Below are 13,990 nucleotides of genomic sequence, written 5' to 3' on the forward strand. Positions count from 1 at the left end.
CTAACTTGTGAATCAAGTGTGTTATGCCAAGATTTACTTGAGGTATCGTAGAGCCTGTTTCTAGAAAGAGGTCCAGAGTGCTATTCTACCGCTGCTGTTTACTAAGCAACACTCTAGAGTGCAGAGTTCTATAGTGTTTTCCCATGGGTTCTGAACCCTTCTTGAAGGTCAGAGGCACAGGTTAGCTGCTGGCTGGTTCACACTCCAATACTCATCCCAATGGAGGCTGGAGAGCTCAGCAGCTAAGAGCACTTGTTGCTTTTCCAGAGGACCTGAGTTCAGGTCCCAGCACCCACTTCAGGCAGCTCACAACAGTTTGAAACACTAGCTCTAGGGGTATCCATCACCCTGTTCTAGACTCCACTGGTACCCACACATAGAAATCAGACAAACTGGTATATTATTTGGTCAACTCTATGGGAAGACTGACAAAGTAAAATATGCAGGCCTTAGCTGGGGCTGCAGCTCAGTGGTAGAGTACTTGCCTATCATGTGTGAAGCCCTGGGTTCAATCCCTAGTACTGTAAATTAAAGACCTAAGGCACATGCTGCCAAGCCTCATAACCTGAGTTTGATCCCCAGGAACCTCATGCCAGGAATGGTGGGACAAGAGAACTGACTCCAGAAAGTCCTCTGTCCTCCACACATACACCATGGCATGCACTCCCCACCCCATATACACACAGAATTATCTCAATCTGAATCATCTTTATAGCCCCCCCCCGCCAATGAAACCCACTCTGTCCTGGGTGTTAAGGCCCACAGTGTCAAGTCAGTGTCCCCAGACATTCCCCAGTGCAAGTCCATCCACTTGTGGTTTAGTCAGATCCCTCTCAGCTATCTATCCAAACACCTATCATTTTCTTTTTTCTTTTTGTTAACAGAACCTAGGGTGGAGGTTTATTTACAGAGGAGTGGGTGACCCCCCCATTTACAGCTGCATTGGAAAGTCCACATTCAAATATAGATCCTGTGACTTCCTGACAGCCACAGAAAATGGTGAGAGAGGGGCCTCCTGGTATCCTCAGCTTGTATATCCTTAGCCCCTCCCCACGCAGCTAAGGTCGACTGGGTGGGAGGGGCAAATGAGCTTGCAGGCATAGTGGTCTGAGGACACTTCCAGTTAACACTCCACCTCTTCCTCCAGCTCTCCTCAGCTTGTATATCCTTAGCCCCCCCCCCATGCAGCTAAGGTCGACTGGGTGGGAGGGGCAAATGAGCTATAGTGTGACTATAGCTTGCAGGCATAGTGGTCTGAGGACACTTCCAGTTAACACTCCACCTCTTCCTCCAGCTCTTACATTCTTTCCACCAACCTCTTCCGCAAAAGTCCCTGAGTCTTGTACAGGATGGTAGGTGTGGGATGATCTTCCTCCTATTGTGGCAAGGCACCGAACTTTTGGGTCTCTGCATCGTCAGTTTTCCATGGGCTGTTGGTCCATTTCAGTGGGATTCCATCTACTTGATCCAGGCTCTTCTGGCTTTCATAGTTTGCATTGATAAGTCAGCTGTAATTCTGATGGGCTTTCCTTTATATGTGCTTACTCTTTTTCTTTTGCTGCTTTCAGTAGTCTCTTTGTTCTGTACATTTAGTGTTTTTACTATGATATGCCATGGGGAGTTTCTTTTCTGGTCCTGTCTGTTTAGTGTTCTATGTGTTTCTTGTATTTGTATGAGGATGTCTTTCCTTGATTTCGGGAAATTCTCTTCTACAATCCTGTTTAACATCTGGTCAATACCATTAACCTGAGATTCTTCTCCTTCCTCTATGCCTATGATACACAGATTTGATCTTTTCATGGTGTCCCACATCTCTTGCATATTCCAGTCCCAGCTAAAATGTATTTAATTTATGTATATGAGTGTTATGCCTGCATCTGTGTAAGTACACCCATGTCATGCAGGGCCTGCAGAGGACAGAAGAGGGCATCAGATCCCCTGGAACTGGAGTTACAGACAGACAGTTGCTAGCTGCCATGTGGGTGTTGGGATTTGAACCCAGGTCTTCTTCAAGACAAGTCAGTGCTTCTAACTACTGAGCCATCTCTCTAGTCCAAATAATTTTTTTTTAAAGACACTCAGGCATTTGGGAACTTTTAAGGGTTAGAATGCCAGATGTAGGAACTTACAGGTTTGGAGTCCCAAATGCACACTGTTGTAGCTCTTCCTTCAGTTGCTATCAGTTCTGGCTCCCTGGATTTATAGTTTTGACTTTGCTCTAACAAGGATCTGTTGGCAGGCAAGCTCAAGGGAGCACATTAATTACTTCTTTGTTGTTGTGATAAAACACTATGACTGAAAGAGACTTATGGTAGTTTATTTTAGCTTAAGGTTCCAAAGAGAAGGTGAGAGTCCATCATGGCAGGGAGGCACATCATCAAGCAGCTGTCAGGGAGCAGGAAGATGAGAGCTCACATCTTCAACAGCAAACACAAGCAGAAATGTTAGAAATAAAATTTGAGGTCCAATGACCCCATCAATGCTGCAAAAAGAACGATCAATCAGATCCAATAAGTATATACCAGACCCAGAAGCTTGGGGGGCTTTTATCCCTAATGCAAGAGAATTGTGTCCTTCCCCCATTGGCTGGGGTCAGACCTCACAGTCTTTCCTGGTTGGCTGATTTAAAGAGTCCCAAGGAAAAAGAACTTCACTGCTCCAGGTCAAGAGGCTCAGGAATGCATCAGGGCCTTTCCTTAAACAAAAGTCTTACAGGGTGTGGTATTATTAAAAGATTAGAATTCCTGGCTGGGTGTGGTGGTCCACACCTTTAATCCTAGCACTTGAGAGGCTGAGGCAGGCAGATTTCATATGAGTTCAAGGCCAGCCTGGTCTACAAAGTAAGTTCCAGGCTAGCTGGGGCTACAGGAAGACCCTGTCTCAAAAAGACCCAAAACAAACAAACAAATGAAAATATTAGAATACCTTGTCATTAACTAAGTTCCAAGTTTTACAGAATTTGAAAGAAAAGACTAGTATCTACCTATTTCCTACAGAGAGAGTGAGTGAGAAGTGGGGCAAGACTATGAACTCTCGAAGCCTGCCTCAGTGATGTGCTTCCTCCAGCAAGGTCACACCTCCTAAAATTCCAAGACTTCCCAAACAGCACAACTAACTGGGAAGCAAGTGTTTACACACTTGAGCCTATGGGGGCATTTCTCATTCAAACCACAAGAGTGAGTAAGATTATAATGAGCTTCAAAAAAATTTGGGAGGACATGCTAGAGTTTAGGTCCTCAAACTCTAACCCTTAGAAAATCTTAAGAACAGTACAGAGCCAGTAAGATGGCTCAGTGGGTAAAGGTACTTGGAGACAAGTCAGATGACCTGAGTTTAAATCCTGGGACGCACATGGTAGAAGGAGACCTATACACACCCACACACATACACACACAAAATAATTAGATCAATGTAATTTTTCAAAAAGGATGGTTTGCTTTTGTAAAAATACCTGAATCACTATGATTTTTAAAGTTATTTTTAAACATCCAAACATGTTGTTACTGTCTTGCACACCAGATGGCTCTATCTGCCCATGGTTTAAAGTCCAGTTCCCAGCAAGGATTTCTACCTTTGACTTTTGTTTTCTTTTTGATTGATTATTTCTTCAATAATAAGGAACTTATGACAAGATTGATTCATTTTTGCTCAATACAATTTGACATCATTCAAAAGAAATGGATGCAATGGGCACAAATTTTAGTAGACTATTCCTAGAGCCATGGTTCTTCAATTACCATTACCAGGAAGTCGGTCCTTTCAATTCCCCCCCACCCCTATATACTCTGCAGACCTAATTTAACTTTAATCATGAGTCCTTGTAAACTCAAGCCTGATGTTTAGTGCTTAACTCCACATACTAATGATACCTGGGAAGCTGTTAGTCTCTTCTGCCCAGTAAGAAAGAATGCTGAAGCTGGATGTCACCACTCTTGATAGTCATGTCAGCACTTGGGAGGCTGAAGCAGGAGGATCACCACAGTTTTGAGGCCAGGCTGGGCTTCAAAGTGAATTCAGCTGTTTCCACAAAAGAAACAGCTCTTGCCACAGAGGAATAACACACACACAAAATAAAAATAAGTAAGTCAGCCAGGCATAGTAGTGGACTACTCTAATCCTAGCACACAGGAGGCAGAGGCAGGCAGATCTCTGTGAGACTGAGACAAGCCTGGTTTGCATAGTGAGTCCCAGGCCAGCTGGGGTTACAGGGAGACCCTGTCTGAAAAAAACAAAAAGGGAATGAATGGGTGAATGAATGAACAAATAAGATTTAGATTTCCCCCAAATACCATGTCCCAATGAAAGTTTTATGCTAACAGAACAAAGAAAGTCATAAAGTAACAGATTTCATAGGCAGGTTATGGCAAAGTGAGGAAACTCAGCTATTGGATACTGTCTGACAACACTCTTAGCCCTTTGACTGGTGGATGCTAGGAATCTGTTCATATATTCTGAAGGATTTTTGTCTGTTCGTCACAGGATGTTAGGTCCAACACAGAGGCAGGCAAGGAATGGCTATTTAGGGGGCATAGGATGGCCCAATAAATCTTTAAAATAATAATATTGCTACCTCCTTCAAACCATGTTGGAGGTTTGAGCTAACACATATCATTAATGTAACTAAGAGTTTGATCAGGAAAATAAGCCAGTGTTCCAACACTCGGAATTTAAAGAGGGAATTTACCATGTAGGGATCGGAAAAATTAAGAAATGTATTTGACGATGCAAATAAGAGAAGAGCAAGAGAGGAAAAGCTACTTACTGGCTACAAGGTGTGTAGCCTGGAAACGACTTATCCTTGGAAAAGCTGGAGCTGGGAGGGAGCGTAAGGCACCCTGGGAAGAAGGGTGGAGCCTAGCCCAAAAGAGTTCACATGGCAGCCAGATTGAAATGGAAAGAAGGAAGTGTGTGGAGCCTCGGGGGTGAATGGCAGGGGCGTCCTGCAGGCATGGTAATGAGATGGGGCATTTACAGACCTGGGGTGAGACTGAGGGTCCACAGGGCACTTACGGAAGCTGACAGAGACCGTGGGCGGGTCGTGGAAGCAAGGTGTCTTTGTAAGACATCCCGACTTCCTACCACAAAGGAAACCCAAGCTAAAAATGTCTTAGGTTAGTCTGTGAGCCTTGGGGCCTTGGGAGGGTGCACACTGAGCCTCCCAAGAAGGGACAAGGGGAGAAAATTTAGTGCGACAGGGTCATACAGAGGAAGCCGGGAAACTGGGAAGAAGAAGGGGGCTGAGCCCTGAGAAATCAGTCACAACAGGAAAACCCCTAAAGAAGTCACCATAGAGACGCATATCCTGGCATTCTGTCAGATAGCTCTTCCTGGAATCCAGAGACCGCTCGGAAGACAGCAGGATGAAACAGGCACTGTACCCCTCCAGTATTTAGCGCCACATGTGGCTGTGGCCCTTAGAACCGAGGATGGAGAGTGGAGGGCACATATCAGGATCACTCTGTGCTTTGTTGGTATAAAAAACACAATTCTCAGCTGCGCGTGGTGGTGCACCTTTGATCCCAGCACTGGGGAGGCAGAGGCAGGCGGATCTCTGTGAGTTCAAGGCCAACCTGGCCCACATAGTGAGTTCCAGGACAGCTGGGGCTACAGGGAGACCCTGCCTCAAAAAGACCAAAAAAAAAAGTAAAGTAATATGAAAAAACTTAGGCCGGTCATGGTGGTGCACGCCTTTGATCCCAGCACTGGGGAGGCAGAGGCAGGCGGATCTCTGTGAGTTCGAGGCCAGCCTGGTCTGCATAGTGAGTTCCAGGACAGCAGAGCTACAGGGAGACCCTGTCTCAAAAAGACAAAACAAAACCAAAAAACCCCACAATTCTCTTTTCAAAGGGGATAAGAGATTGTTTTGAAGCCAAATATGACTGACCAAGGCCCAGGAACACAGACTTAGGATACCCCAAATCCCATGTTCTAACATGCTAACAGTTTGATGACATTTTTATAGTAAAAGAACAAAGAAAGTCATGTATCAAGGCATTTTCCAAGTACATTGGTGCTTATAGCAGGTAGGCAGGTAGGTTACAGAAAATCAGGGAAAACTCTGCTATAGGCCAGGTTACGTTGGTGGACAATCCATACGCTGACAATAAAGAGAAAGAGCTCAAATATTTAAGCAAAGAATATATAGAAGAAAAACTTAAAAATCCATAAGACTCTTCCTCTGATTCCAAAACCACCAGACGCATCTTCAAAGAAGGATATTCTGGGCAAACAACATCCATCAAGTTCAGGGAGAAGAAATCTCCTTTATGTGAGTGTGAGTGTGTGTGTGTGTGTGTGTGTGTGTGTGTGTGTGTGTGTGTGTTATATACAGGTGCAAACCTCTGTATGGGTACATGGAGACCAGAAGTTAATGTCAGGGTGTCTTTAAAATTTTTATTTTATGTATATGAATGTTTTGCCTCCATGTATGTAGTTGCACCACATGTTTGCAATGCCTATGGAGGCTAGAAGATGGCGTAGGATCCCCTGGAACTGGAGTTACACATGATTATTAGCCATCAGGTGAGGACTGTGAACAAACCTGGGTCCTCTGCAAGAGCAGCCAGTGCTCTTAACTGCTGAGCCGTCTCTCTTGCCCCTTCTGCTTTATTGAGACAGACTCTTCCTAGACCTGAAATTATCTGTGTCTCAAAACCAGCTGGCCCATGAACACCAGGATCCATGTCTCTACCCTCTTCGTGCTGGAATTACAAGCATTGTGCATCCATGCTGATTTTTACCTGGATGTTATGGATGTGAACTCAGGTCCTCATGCTCATGCAACCAGCACAGTATCCAAGCCAACCCAGAAACCCCCTTTGTCTGTTAATGCATACTCTTCCTGCTGTCTTTGAGGCCCACTTTCCTGATGTCCTATGGAAGGTTTCTATTGTGTTCTGTATTTTACAATGTTAATTGTTTGGATTGTTTTGGCCTCTCAGAAGCATTCTTTGCTCAAAAGTGTGTGTGTGTGTGTGTGTGTGTGTGTGTGTACGTGTGTGTCTGTGTGTGTTAAATGTAGTGAGCTCTGTGTAATACTGGTAATACAGAAGTTCACAAGGCTTAAGTTGCTCTTTTGATTGTCAAGTTAAGATTGGTATATTAGCAATTGCCCAGTAATAACAAAGACTGCATTGTAATCACAACTGTCTCTCTAAGAATGCCAAGGACATAATTGAGTGTTTTATAAACTCTATATTTATTCAAGCATATCCAGTATGGTAATCTAGAGCTTTTTTTATTTGCTGCAAATTTTCTGTATTAAGAAAGTGTGTTTCAGCCGGGTGTGGTGGCGCACGTTTGTAGTCCCAACACTTGGTAGGCAGAGGCAGGCGAATCTATGTGAGTTCAAGGCCAGCCTGGTCTATATAGTGAGTTCCAGGCCAAATGGGGCTTCAGGGAAACCTGTTTCAAAAAGACCAAAAAAATAAAAAAGTATGTTTTCACAAGGACAAGTTGGAGAGGGGAAGAAATGATATAAACATAATACTTATGTATGAAATTCTCAAAAAATTAAATTTAAAAAGAAAATTTTTTTTTCAATTCAGGTGACTTTAGTCAAAGGTCATACAATCAACTGAAGTTAACAGCAGCTTAGAATGAGTGAATAATCACGAGCAAACTTAACAGAGAGATTATGTGTCAGATTGAGAGCTCTTTGAAGGAGAAAAGGAATTTAATGTCACTTTTGTGTATGTCTAATAATCGTTTTAGAGCTGGTTTAATATGTTATGACCTAGTACTCACCCTATGTGGTTTTATGATTGCTTACTAAAATTTGCGTTGAAAGAAATCAAACCTAAAATGGAGAAAGCGATCTTGAGAAAGGAACACCACAGTTATCCACTGGAACATCTGTTTGCAACTCTCTTGTTTACAATAAATTCTGTTGTTAAAGAAAGTCTTAACTCCTGCCCTAAATATCTGCCTCTGCAAATGTGCCTGCAGCAGGAATTTCCCCTCAGTGGTCTCATAGCACATGTTAAGCACCTTTCTGATAGTCACGTAGGGTGTAACTTAAGCTCACCAACGTTGTAACAGAGAATGATGCAGGGAGATCTATACAACTGTGAAGGAATTCAACTCCAGACTAGAGTTTTGTGGGGTTTTTATTTATTTTTTATATGTATGAGTGTATTGCCTGCATGTATGTAAGTGCACCCGTGCAGTGCAATATCCCTAGAGAACAGAAGAGGGAATCGGATCCCCTGGAACTGGAACTACAGAGGTTATTAGCCACCATGTGGGTGCTGAGATTTGAACCCAGGACTTCTGCAAGAATAGTCAGTGCTCTTACTGCTGAGCCAGCTCCCCAGATTGGAGTTTTTAAGAGGACACTCTGAGTCTGCTGGCATGATTATACTTTCCTGGTTTCTCTACCAGATTCCGTGGAGCCTTCTTTGTGTGTGGTGGGTCTCATGCCTCAGGTTCCTATAGCATTCTGATTAGAGTAGCTCTGTCATTAAGCAATAAAATGTAGTTGCTTGACCTACTGATCAGCAAAAGTTTGCTTTCCCTTGCAGCTGGAGTGATTGTTGGGGACAGAGAATTATCACCCTGGGCATCAGAGGCAATGAAGAAAAGTCATTATGACGCTGAGGGCAGACAACTCCGGGTCTGCCTCCAGGATCCTTTGCTTACTAGCTAACTAGAAAATATGCCCATGTTAACCAGGGCAACTTAACTTCTTCAAAGCCCATCCTCTCATCTGTATAGGTGAATTATCATTAATACTTCTTAATTATAGGCTTCTTAGCTGAGGCAGAAATACATGAATGTAAGCTCCCCTTCTCCCCTTTGGGCTTTGTGACAAGATCCCGACATGTAGCTTAGGTTGGTCTGGAGCTTGCTATCCTCCTGCCTTGGGCTCCTGAGAACTTGGATTATCAGCCTGCCATGCCTTGCTATCCAGACCCTTCTCCCCTTTGGGCTTTGTGACAAGATCCCGACGTGTAGCTTAGGTTGGTCTGGAGCTTGCTATCCTCCTGCCTTGGGCTCCTGAGAACTTGGATTATCAGCCTGCCATGCCTTGCTATCCAGACCATTTCCTTAGTGTGTTCCAAGTATACTCCACTAGGTAGAAACATCTCCAGAAGGTAGAAAGTATATTCTTACACACATAGGATGAATCATCTCATAGAAAACAATCATTCCATCATAGGAGGTAATCAGATCTGAAATTCTGGAATAAGAGGCAACCTGTACTAAATAAAGATGCTTTGTATGCTGATGGCAGCTTCCAGGTTGAATAGAAATCCATCGGGAGATGTCCCAAAGCACATAGATCCAGAGCAGTTGGTGGTAAGTGTAGCCTTTGGCACCCTTGAAGTGCGTCTGGTGAATGCCACTTCTTAAGAATTTAAAAACTCCTTTGTCATACCGGCTACTTGATTTACAGATACCTTTCACACAGCTTATAGTTCTGCATTGCTTCCTGGATTTCTTAGTTTAACACCCGCCTCCCAAATGTTTTTGCTTTTCACTCTAGTCACAGTTCTTCACACAGCTAAATTAATCACAAAGTTCATTAAAATTGATCATAAGGATATTCATTGCTACATTATTTACAAAAAACCCCCCACAAATTTCAATTTATTTAAATAAACATGAGAACAAAGAAAATATCTCAACAAAATCCATTTCTTTGGATATTACCCTCAACAAATTAATTTTAAAAGATTTTAAAAAATAGGGTCAGTGGGGCTGGAGAGATGGCTCAGCAGTTAAGAACACTGAATGTTCTTGCAGAAGACCCAGGTTCGAATCCCAGCACCCACACGGCAGCTTACAACTGTCTGTAACTCCAGTTCCGGGGATCTGACGCCGTCTTCTGACCTCTGCAGGCACTGCATGACACGGGTGCACTTACACCTTACACTTGCACTTACACTTACATGCAGGTAAATACACACATTCACATAAAATAAAAATAATAAATAAAATATGTCTATAAAAAATAGGGTCAGTGAGATGACTTGGTGAGTAAAGGCCTTTGCCACCAAACCTGATGATTTGGGTTCAATTACTATGACCCACATGGTGGAGGGAGAGAACTGAGTTGTTCTCTGATCTCTCTCTCTCTCTCTCTCTCTCTCTCTCTCTCTCTCCACACACACACACACACAGTCTTTTTGAGACAGGGTCTCCCTGTAGCCCCAGCTGGCCTGGAACTCACTATGTAGACCAGGCTGGCCTTGAACTCACAGAGATCTACCTGCCTCTGCCTCCTGAATGCTGGGGTTAAAGATGTGCACCACCACTCCCAGCAATAAATATATTTTTTAAGATTTCGAAAAGAAATGAATGTGAAACATTTATATTTAGGTGCTTAAATAAAATTCCAACCAAAAATACATTCAAATCATAGCAAACACACAAGTGCCAAGTGAATTCCACTGTGGGACATTGTAGAACTTTAGGAGGCACACTAGGAAGAAGATAGAAAAAGTGCTTATGGTTGTAAATAAAGGAAAAGAGGCGATAACAGTTTTTGTACAGTCTGTTCATCTGTGCCACCTCTCAGGGGTGTTGCTAGACTTATATGGACATGCTCAGTAACGTGAATTAGGTGCTGAATGAAAACAACCAAGTGAAAGGTAATTTGTAGCATGCTTTTCTGTTCTTCAAATTTTCCTAAGGGGCTGAAGAGAGGGCTCAGTGAGTGCTTGCTGATTTTGCAGAGGACCAGATTTCAGTTCCCAGCACCCATAAAGTGGCTCACAACCATCTGTAACTCCAGTTCCAGGGGACATGATGCCCTCTCCGACCTCTGCAGGCACCAAGCATGTATGCAGTGCACATGCATACATGCAGGAAAAATACTCATATACACATATGTATTTTTTTAATCTTAAAATATTTTTCTCAAACCAGGCGTGGTGGCGCACACCTTTAATCCCAGCACTCAGGAGGCAGAGGCAGGCGGATCTCTGAGTTCGAGGCCAGCTTGGGCTCCATAGTGAATCCAGGACAGCTGGGGCTACAGGGAAACCCTGTCTCAAAAAGACCAAAAAAAACTTTTTTTCTATAGTGTTGCACATTAGTTTAAAAGATTTAACTTTTACATATATGCGTTTGTGCCTGAACGTACATATGTGTACCACATCCATTTAGGTACCTAGAGGAGCTAGAAGAGGGCGTCAGATCTCTGAAACTGGAGTTACAGCGTTTGTGAGCTGCCTGCTGAATGTGAGTGCTTAGACACAAACCTGGGTCCTCTAAGAGCAGCCAGTGCTCTTAACCACAGAGCAGTCTCTCCAGACTCCTGCATTGCTTCCATAAGCGCTATATTTTTTTTTCAAAGATGCCATATCTGAAGTGTTTTGCTCTTATATTGTCATTTCAAATGTCACCTCACGTGCAAGATCAATCAATGTAGATGAGAGATCTCCCAATCTCACTGGTGGATGAGGAAGTAGAGGCTGGAATGTTGTCATGTCTGCAATCGTATAGGTAGTAAGGCCAGCTCCTGGGACTTCTGACTCCAAGTGCCTTGACCTTTCTGACCTTGAATCTAACTTGTATTTCAGGCAGGCTCTGAATTGAACAGAAATCAGATCCCAGTCTCTGCTCAGTCCTCCAATTGCTGGGTGATTTGTTTGTTTTTAGACAGGGTCTCCTTGTAGCCCCAACTGACCTGAAACTCTCTACGTACACCAGGCTGGCCTTGAAATCACAGAAATCCATCTGCCTCTGCCTCCTGAGTGCTGGGATTTAAGGTCTGCACCACCAGGGCTGGTAATTCATGAGGGCAGATCTTTTCTGTTTGGGGTTCTATTTCTATCTTGGTCTCTTGACTCCATAATTCAAAGGATCTCCTGTTTCTTTTTCTTTTTTTTGTCTTTTTTTTTCTTTTGTCTTTTTGAGACAGGGTCTTCCTGTAGCCCCAGCTGTCCTGGATTCACTATGGAGACCAAGCTGGCCCAGAACTCATTAAGTAGACAGACCACACTTTGAACTCACAGAGATCTGCCTATCTCTGCCTTCTGCGTGCTAGGATCAAAGGTGTGTGCCACCACGTCTGGCAGGATCTACTTTTTCCATTATTTCTTCAGGTGGTATGTTCTAGTTTGCTTTCTGTTGCTATGATAAAACACTCTGACCAGAATCAACTTAGAGGAGGAAAGGGTTTATTGGGTTTATGCTTTCAGGTCATAATCCATTACTGAGGGAAGTCAGGGCAGGGACTGAAACAGAAACTAGGAAGGAACATAGCTTCCTGGCTGGCTTTCCCTGACTCATGCTCAGCTGTTTTTCTTATATAGCCCCAAACCCTGCATAGGGATGGTACCACCCACAGTGGGCTTGGCCCTCCTACATCAATTACCAACCAATAATGTCCCACAGACATGCCTACAGGCCATCTGATCGAAGCAATTCTTCAATTGAGGTTGCTGCTTCCCAAGTGGCTCTAGGCTGTGTCATGGACAGCAAGTACTAACCAGGACAAAAGAGGGTTCCCTTAGCAAGACATTGGGCATTGCTGACCTGGAGTGACTGGGGAGTCGCTTTCATCTCACTTTGTCGGATTCACTTATTTTTCCATTTCCATCATGTTCCTTTGTTATCATTTTGTTGACCTATTTTTCATACCATTCTCAGAAACGATCTTGTTTCAGGAAGGCTCCTGAGGCCCTCCAAACAATGTAGACTATTGCCACTGCTGTTAGTAGCCTACCAGGAGATGGCAAGTACCTGTTGCAGAAGACACCACACATTTTGTTGGCAGGACACAGAGATATCACGCTGGAGCTGAGTGTAGGATCCTTCCCTGCAGCGTACCTTTCAGGGGGTGGAAAGTGCTATGAAGGCTGTGGAGGAGAACTGGCATCAATAGTCTATTCAGTGCAGACCTAGTGTGCTAACTACCTGTCTGTCAGACAAGATGCGCCCACTCATGCAACAGTGGCATGACATTAATGGGGGTTACCAACAACTTACTGGATTTGAAGCCCACTTCACAGGAGGGAATTCATGTCTAGGACTGTAATCCTGGTCAAAAGTCCATGGCTAGAGATGCTATAGGCTCGCTGGGGAAGCCACTGTTGTTTTTCTAAATGAACATGATGTGTCCCAATTTTCTTTCTAATTATTTATGCTCATTCCCACAGATTGCTGTTGCTATAAACTTTGGTTACAGAAATGTCTTTTTTTTTTTTTGCAGTAGGTGGCAGTTATTACAGAGACTCATAAGTGGTCAAAGTGCTGAAGACAAGGGACTGTTGAATGCTCAGTTCAAATAGGACATCTCTATCTCCCCCTCTGAGGCTCTGAGGACATTGCAGAAGAAGAGGTTGAAATAATGGAGGAGTCAGAGGAACAGACGGAAGGCAGAGCCTTTGTAAGCGGTTGCTTATCCATAGCCCCCACACCTGGCACACTATCAGAACCACAGCTAATTTGATAATTGTTAACTGAGTTAATGAAATTGTCGGTATGATTATAAAGATATGATATACTGCTGACTTAACTTTTTGCTGCTATGACCAAATACCTTTATCATGATTTATGTGCCTTTGATATCTAATATTTTATTTGCTTTGTACTTTGGACATTGTCTTCAATGGCTTACTCTTCATTCCGAAGTATTATCTACTTTTGATTGTGATTTCTTCTCTTTTTTGTATATTTATTTATTTATTATGGATGAGTGTATTGCCTGCATGTATGTAAGTACCTGTGTCTCACAGTTCCCCTGGAGGTCAGAAGAGTGTTGGATCCTCTGGAACTGGAGTTACAGACGGTTGTTAGCTACCATGTAGATGCTGGTGACCAAACCCAGGTCCTCTGCAGGAGCAGCCAGTGCTCTTAACCACTGAGCCATCTCTCCAGCCCTACATGTATCTTTAGAGTAAAGCAGTGAGAGGAGAGAAAGAGTGAGAGAGAGAGAGAGTAAGGAAGCACAAAAGAACCAAGGGGATTTCCCCTACTGCCTTGGGACGAGAGACCTTAGAGAAAAAGCTTCCTCTGCTTGGGAGTTTAAGTTCCTGCT

The 13,990-nt window shown here is 43.5% G+C and overlaps 2 long non-coding RNA genes across 2 annotated transcripts; one reads left to right on the plus strand and one right to left on the minus strand.

Annotated features, from left to right (window-relative positions):
* Positions 1–2,317: 2,317 nt before the first annotated feature.
* Positions 2,318–4,828, minus strand: LOC108490440. Its single transcript, XR_001872296.2, has 3 exons — positions 4,763–4,828; positions 3,870–4,040; positions 2,318–2,482 (listed from the first exon to the last, which is right to left on the minus strand). It is a non-coding gene; the product is annotated as an uncharacterized LOC108490440 (long non-coding RNA).
* Positions 4,829–4,846: 18 nt separating this feature from the next.
* LOC115068843 lies at positions 4,847–13,468 on the plus strand. The gene is made up of 2 exons (XR_003848197.1): positions 4,847–4,951; positions 13,163–13,468. It is a non-coding gene; the product is annotated as an uncharacterized LOC115068843 (long non-coding RNA).
* Positions 13,469–13,990: the final 522 nt, after the last annotated feature.

Source organism: Nannospalax galili, unplaced genomic scaffold (assembly GCF_000622305.1).
Source record: "Nannospalax galili isolate Female #2095 unplaced genomic scaffold, S.galili_v1.0 scaffold770, whole genome shotgun sequence".
Taxonomy (NCBI): domain Eukaryota; kingdom Metazoa; phylum Chordata; class Mammalia; order Rodentia; family Spalacidae; genus Nannospalax; species Nannospalax galili.